The 8,102-nt window shown below is 34.3% G+C and overlaps 1 pseudogene; it reads left to right on the forward strand.

Moving 5' to 3' along the window:
- Positions 1-3,318: 3,318 nt before the first annotated feature.
- Positions 3,319-7,393, forward strand: LOC136226359 (scopoletin glucosyltransferase-like; annotated as a pseudogene).
- Positions 7,394-8,102: the final 709 nt, after the last annotated feature.

An 8,102-nucleotide genomic window follows, 5' to 3' on the forward strand; every position in this document is an offset into this window, starting at 1 on the left:
TCTAAGCAACTTTAATTCTTCAACTTTTTTATTTTGAGATTATTTAGATGTTTGCTAAAAAGAGAGAAAGTTAATGTTTAGAGAGAGAAAGTTCTGAAAAAGATGATTTTCGAAAATCGAAAATGTAGTTCCATAGCAAATATAACATTGAACAACTTTAATTCTTGAAAAATTTCATTTTTAGGTCGTTAAAGATGATTTTAATAGCATTAATCCAAAAAGTCCTTGTTTTTATTAAAAGTGTGAAATCTCGATCCTCGTTTTGACAAAAAGTAAACCACAGTTCTTTATCTGAAAATTAGTGAAACCACATGAGTTTTATTTGAAATTTATCCTATTTTTTATTTGTCTGTTTATACCAAATATAATAGTTAAAAATCTAAAAAAAAAGATAGAAGGACCAAAGAGTTAATATTAACAAAAGATATGAACCTTATAATGTGTTTTTCAAAATAGAAGAACTAAACAATGTGTTAAGTAAGGCAATCGGGACTAATAAATTACTTACCCTATTTTTAATATGTCCCTTGGCGCTGATGTGATGTTGAGATGCCACGTCTGCCGTTTCGGTAAAAATGATAATTGAAATACGCTTTAAATGACTTTATTAATACAAAAGCAAACTTAAGTGATTTTATTGAGACAAATTGAACGTTTATAACATTTTGAGAATATTTCACAAATTTTAGTGATCGCCAATACTAATTACCCTTTAAACTGGATATAAAAATCCCTAATTGACATGAAAATCCGTTATAAAACTAAATGACCTCAAATATTGATGATTTTAAAATAGTAAAATAAATAAATTAAAATTGTTTAAAGATATATTTTCCATGAAATACAAATTTTCTGTTTTCCAAATCAAAATTTTGGAGTTTTAATTTCTTTTTCATTCGGGTAATGGCATGCTCCGTAGTTCATATGGGCTTTTTCAGCAACAAACCTATTCAGAGAATTGAAAAGAGTAAATTACATAATAGTCAGAAGTGACAAATTGAAAAAAAAAAAGTGACAAATTATTTACAAATGTCTCATTCTCTTAACCAAATAATTTATATGTCAAATCTAATGGTTTTTTAAAAACTGATTTTTTTTTTTATAAATGACTAACTTAAAATTTGACAAAAACAAAAATAAAATTAGCATATTCTGATATTTTAAGTTTAAAAATCATATAATAAAGTACATAAATTGTTTTTAGATAAATGTAAATAAAAATTAAAATCTGATTTTTAATATAATTTCTTTCATTGAAAAGGGAATTTGCAACATAATTTTGTAAGATAATTTAGGGGTAAATTATGTTCATGTTCTCTTTTAGGGATTCCAGGGTAAATTATGTTCATGTTGCTATTATTTACGAATAAGAGCGGATTAGAAATCCATTCCCCACGATCAGACATAGAATCGTATGTTCGAGCTAACACATAGGCCGTACAATACGTTGAACGATGAATATAATTGATAGAACAAATTTTTATTGCATATAAGGATTTACAATCACATAAAATATTGTCAATACACGAGTTATCTTCAGCCCCATTTGTAAATCAACTTCTACTACGGTATTGACCCAACCTCGTGTTTTAATCCATCCCAGAGCTTCACGGCAAGCTAGCGGCTCAACCAGAAACAAGTCCTGCTGGCAATGTAGTATGCCATTTGCGTCAGCCAAAAAACCACTCGACGAGTCTCATGAAACTATCCCGAAACCAGCACTTTCAATATCCCAAACAAGGCCCCGTCCACATTTACCTTGACAAAGCCGTTAGTCGGGGCAGACCAAGACCGAACAACAATGGCTATATTAGACGAAGTTGTAGAACGCCGACCTAAAAGCTGCACATGTTTCCATGTCGGCTGATGCCACGGACCTGCCTGCACGGGCCCGTGTCCGATGTTTCGGGCCTGTTTACACGAGCTCTATATTGGATTCGACGGGTTTTGTTGACCTAGCTCGATTGGCGCGAGTTCGGCGGTTCTATTTGAATGAACTGTCTAGGTTTTTTCAGTAATATATTTTTTTGTGTGAATCAGTCGCTTTTATTGTTTTTGACTGTTTATAGCAAGTTTTCATCACCGGTCCTCCGACTCCAATGTGTACAATGTTACAAAGAAAACGAGATTTAGAAGAGTTTTAATTGCCTTGGATTTTTTTATCAGTTGTCCATATTCTCACGAATGGAAATTATCTCTCAAATTGGCTATGGATCGTTATCTCAAATATTTGAGAAGAGGTTAAGTGCTTTGATCGTGTTGAGTTCGTTCATGAATGAACGAGGACAATACAACTACTCATAATCTCATTATCTTGTTGTCGGAATGTCTCCATTTCCCGAAATGTAATTTTTATAAATAAAGTAGGCCTAAACCATATGCAGTCCCCTAAACTTGTCACTTTTAATCATTTTGCCGCCTGAACTTATGGGACGACCCGTTTGCCTCTTCAACTATTTAAAAGTTGTATTAGCAATCTCCACTTTTCATTATAACGGAAATAATTATGATATTTCTCATTGCAAGCACCAAGGTCATAATAAAAAGGGTGTGCACTATTAAAACAAGCTGTAAATGAGGTTAGTATAGACCGTACACAAGTTCTCTTATAAAAAGTGCATATATGGTTATGCACTACTAAAAAAAGCTGCAAATGAGGTTACATATATGTAGACTGGTTTCAATACTTCTATGAACACTTGTACTAATGTTGGAATTTCATTTTGTTTCCGTTATAATTAAAATAGGGGGTTGCTAATTTCACTTTTAAATAGTTGAGAGGGCAAATAGATCGTCCCGTAAGTTCAGGGAGCAAAATGACCAAAATTGACAAGTTTAGAGGGCTGCATATGGTTTAGGCTAATAAAGTAACACTTTCTTTTTTGGTATTATATCCATTGGGGTCCCTAAACTAAATTTTTAAAGTCCATTAGGATCCTAAACTATCAAAAGCTTCAATCAGGTCCATGAACTAAGCAAAATCATCAATTAGTCCACATCCTATCCTAAAATCAGAAACTGTTACTATTTGATATATACTGTAATAATTTCTATGAGTTTAAAGAAGAGCGTCTGAAACTGTTTAACCGAATGATTTTCAATGAGACCTCAATTAATGATTTTTATTTAGAATGAGAACTCAATTAATGGATTTTAGTTAGTTCAGGAACCTGATTGATAATTTTGATAGTTTAAGATTTTAATTGATTTCGAAGTTTTATTTTGGGTATTATTATTATTATTTTTTTTTTTTTTTGGAGATTTTAAATAAACTAGTCTTACTGCTGGCCGTGCGCATCTTGCTTAGAATCAGTCAAATGTTGGAATCCCATCAAGACGACATAGTTTCACTCTCTCTCTCCTTTCTCTTTATTAGGGTTTTGCTTTCTTCTTCATAGTTTCTGAATTTCTGAACTTCTTCTGCTGGAATTGGAATTGGAATACCTAATATAAACACTTTGAGAGAAAATGGAGTGCCTGCATCAAGTATTTTTCTGTTAATTCATGCTGATTGGGTAAGTATTGTAACAAATCCAGTCAAATTTAGAAAGATTTTGGAGGAAGTCAAGGAAATGGGATTTAATCCTTTGAAATCACAGTTTGTTATAGCAATCAAAACATTGACAGGATTGAGCAAATCGAAGAGGGATTAGAAGGTTGCGATTCATAAGAGGTGGGGTTGGTCTGATGAAGATATAATTACGGCCTTCAAGAGGATCCCATCGATTCTCTCAATCTCAGAGGATAAGCTAATGGCCATGATGGATTTTTATGTCAACAAATTGGGTTTACATTATTCAGTCATTCTGAGTTGTCCTGCACTACTCAAATATAGCTTGAATAAGAGGCTCATTCCAAGAGGTGCAGTTATTGAATTTCTGTTATCCAAGGGTCTGGTCAAATTGAATTCAAGCATAGCTAGTTTGTTCAAATGTTCAGAGAGGCGTTTCTTGGAAAAATATGTGAAATGCCACGAGGAAGCTCCTCATTTAATTCAGCTGTATAACCACAAGTTAAAACTTTCCGATACAAGAACATGTGGAGAAGATGAAGAATGACAAGGTGATGCAAATTTACTTCACTGCTTTTTCTGCTATTCTTGGATGAACTTTGAAATTCTCAGTGAAGTAGGAATCTATAACATTGAAATTCTTGTCTACTTTTGGGAATTGCCATAATATTTGCTGTGAATAAATTTCATCCTGTTGGGTAAAGATATAGACTTGTCCTGCTTTTTGGTATAAAAGTACGGATGAAGACCGGTTCGGCCCCTAAACAACCTTTGTTTTGCTTGAAATGGCCATGGCATATTCAACAAGGTCCCCAGAATCCTAGTTAATGCACTTTTGAGGGTCCTTGGATATTGATATCTTTGCAAACTCTTGGATGCATTGCTTTCAAATATTTCAATTCAATATCTAAATCTTCAAGTTTTACTGGATCAGTGCCTTTAATTCAAACGAATCAGGTGCCAGAAGGAGCCCGGATAATAGTTTGAAGTGCCAAATGAAAGTTCCGACTGCTGAAGTGCAAGGAGAGGCAGAGCAAAGAGCATTTGCTTTGGCATTAGGCGAGAATAGGAATTGAAGTTGGCTCAACATTGTAATGGAAGATGCAGAGACTGAGGAAATGGCTGCCTGAGGTTTTAAACTATCCTCTCAATATATTTATTTATTTTCATTATTAGATAGTTGATATGCATTTAAGTTATGATCTTTGCTTTGAACATAAAGATAGTAGATGTGCATTTAAATCATGATGATTGGTTGTTGCTATTTCTTGATTCCTCTGAAGCATAACATAGCATGTTTCAAACTATTTCTGCTATCAATTTCTTGGAGAATTATATTAAATATCTACTCTTGGCATATTGAATTCTGTAACATGGATGATTAAGTTCATGCAACGTACATATGGTTTGGCCAGTTTGCAAACACAGTCTCGTGGTAAAAAACTTTTAAATGGGAGTCTGAGGTTTACGCCGTTAGCAAATATAGTCCAAAATGCTAACGACATTAAAAAAAACTCTGACGTGGCATCGGTACCTATTTTAGTTTGATATTGGAACCCGAATTTCGGTCTTTAGGATTTGTCTGGAGACAAGAGGCTCGTTAAGAGGAGCTGTGAGATAATGGTAGCCTTGAGGTTTTTTGAAGCAAAAAGCTTGTCTGCCATTTGGAATCATGTGGCCATAAGCCATTAGCCATGAATGGGAAGAAAAGTATGCGTGGCTTTTGAAATTCACTTCCCATGGTTTGACTGCTTTGAAATTAACCAAAAAAAAAAAGATGAAGATGAAGTTGCAGTAGCTGTTTAATAAAGTATTTTTTAGATAATTTGTTATAATAATAATAATAATTAAGTATATAGTTTTTTAAACAGCTATTGCAACTTCATCTTCATCTTCTATTTTTTTTTTGTATTAAGTCAACTTTAGGGAGAGTTATTATAACAAATTATCTAAAAAATACTTTATTAAACAGCAACTGCAACTTCATCTTCATCTTCTATCATTTTTGGTAAATTTCAAAGCAATCAAACAATGGGAAGTGAATCTCAGAAACCACATATACTTTTCTTCCCATTCATGGCTCATGGCCATATGATTCCAATCGTGGACATAGCCAAACTTTTTTCTTCAAGAAACCTCAAAACCACCATTCTCACAACTCCTCTTAATGAACCTCTTGTCTCTAGATAAATAAAAAAAACCCCAAATTCATATTCTAATATCAATCTTCACATCCTTAAATTTCCTACAATTGAAAGTGGATTACCAGAAGGATGTGAAAATGGTGATTTCATCTCTTCTAAGAATCTAGGATGGGAAATTCTCTCCAAATTTCTAGTTGCAACAGCTTTGTTTCAGGATCCACTGGAAAAAGTGCTAAGAGAAATCAATCCTGAGATTGTCTTGTTGCTGATTGGATATTTCCTTGGGCTACTGATTCTGCTTCCAAATTTGGTATCCCAAGGCTTGTTTTTCATGGAACTTGTTTCTTTTCTTTATGTACTATCATATCTATTCACAAATATAAACCCTATAAAAACGTCTCGTCAGATTCAGAGCCCTTTGTCGTTCCGAGTCTTCCTGGAGATATGACGCTCTCAAGAAACAAATTATTGAAAGCTGAGTTAGGGGAAAGTGAAACCGATGAGATGAGAAAACTCTACGAGTCTTCCATAGAATGGGAGCTGAAGAGCTTTGGAGTAGTAGTAAACAGTTTTTTCGAGCTCGAACCGGTGTACGCTGAACATTATCGAAACGTTTTGGGAAGGAGAGCTTGGAGTATTGGCCCGGTTTCTCTTTGTAATAGAGATGTTGAAGCACAAGCACGAAGAGGAAACGAAGTATCGATCGATGAACACGAGTGTTCGAAATGGCTTGATTCCATGAAACCTGATTGGGTTGTTTACTTATGTTTTGGTAGTACAACCAACTTCAAAGCAACTCAGCTGAAGGAGATTGCTGCCGGACTTGAAGCTTCTCGGAAGGACTTTATATGGGCCGTCTGGAAGAGCATTGATCTTGAAGACGACGAAGAATGGTTGCCTGAAGGATTTGAAGAAAGTATGGAAGGAAAAGGGCTGATAATTCGAGGATGGGCACCGTAAGTAGTTATACTTGAACACGAAGCAATAGGGGGATCCGTTACTCATTGCGGATGGAATTCAAGGCTCGAAGGAATAGTTGCGGAGTTGCCAATGGTGACTTGGCCTATAGCAAGTGGGCAGATTGCAAGAATGGCTGTTGAAGAAGGTGGATCATCCTATTCTGATCTTAATGTTTTAATTGATGAACTAATTAAGCGTCAATCTTAATTTAAAGTAGAAATTAATATGGATGGTTCTGCTTTTGGTACTCCTCGAGCTGCTGGTTCGGGTGGGATTTTCAGAAATGCTGGTGCTAAAGGGCGCTAACTGCGCCATGGCGTGGTTATGACTGACATTGTCTTTGGATGTTTTTGGAGGTTTCTTGAAAGTTTAGACGAGATTGGTTGACTTGTCTTCATTTTCTTTCCTCCATGGATTCGTTATTACTCATCTACAGAGAAGAAAATTGGGTTGCTGATACTACGGTAATATTTTGTTTGTTGTTGAGTTATATCCGTATCTCTTTAATTCTTTCATTTTTATGATTTTAGCAATTTTGAGCAATTTCACTTTGTTTAATTTATTGTTTAGACTTCTAGGTGTAACCGAGTCTCATGAAAGAGTCAGGAATAATTACGGACTTTATGTCATTTTCGTCCTTTCAACGCTCACAACCCTCAGATTAGAAGTCAAGACGGTGCACAATTTAGTTGGAATGACATTTCCTTTCCAATTCCTTTATTTTCACATCCCGAAGTATTCTCAGAATCAATTTTCCTGTTGTCGATAACATTTATTTTTATAGCAAAACAAAACCCGGAAAGGAATTTAGAATGAATTTAAAAACATTTGAAAACACATTAAATACTTGGCACACTCGCAAATGCATTAAACTGATAAAAAGGCAGAAACAACTTTATTTTTCGTTTCATTATGACCCATGAACTTAAAAATAAGGCATGGTTCTAAACTTTGCACTTCGATAAGATACTAGTTTCTTTTACTGTTGACCAAGTCAAAATAGCCAATTGCAATATTAAAATAGAAATACCCAAGAATTAAAGTTATTTGAAACCAAATTTCTCATGAAATTGTCATTTTCGATTTCCATTTTCGGAACTTTCTCGATTTAAGTGAATATTTTCTCTCTCATAACTAAACAATACCTAGATGACATTAAAACCAAAAGCTTCAAGAATTAAAATTATTTGAAATATCATTTTCATCAGTTGAATAGCCGAGGGTTACCTGCTATTGGAGAGGTCATCTTTATCAACGTTAAACTGGATCATTATGTTAGTAATGTGTGAAAATAATGTCTGATTTTAAAGTTCAGAGACAATAACAAAAATGAGGAAAAAATTGAGAGATCATGTTTGGTTCAACGCTCCAATGCTCCCATTTGTGGGTTGATGCTCAATTTTAATCGTAAGAAGAGACATATTGATTCTTCGGACAGCTACGATTTCTGTCATCATCCGCAGATGGATTTGCACATTTTACAAGAC

Source organism: Euphorbia lathyris, chromosome 4, assembly GCF_963576675.1.
Source record: "Euphorbia lathyris chromosome 4, ddEupLath1.1, whole genome shotgun sequence".
Classification (NCBI taxonomy): Eukaryota; Viridiplantae; Streptophyta; class Magnoliopsida; order Malpighiales; family Euphorbiaceae; genus Euphorbia; species Euphorbia lathyris.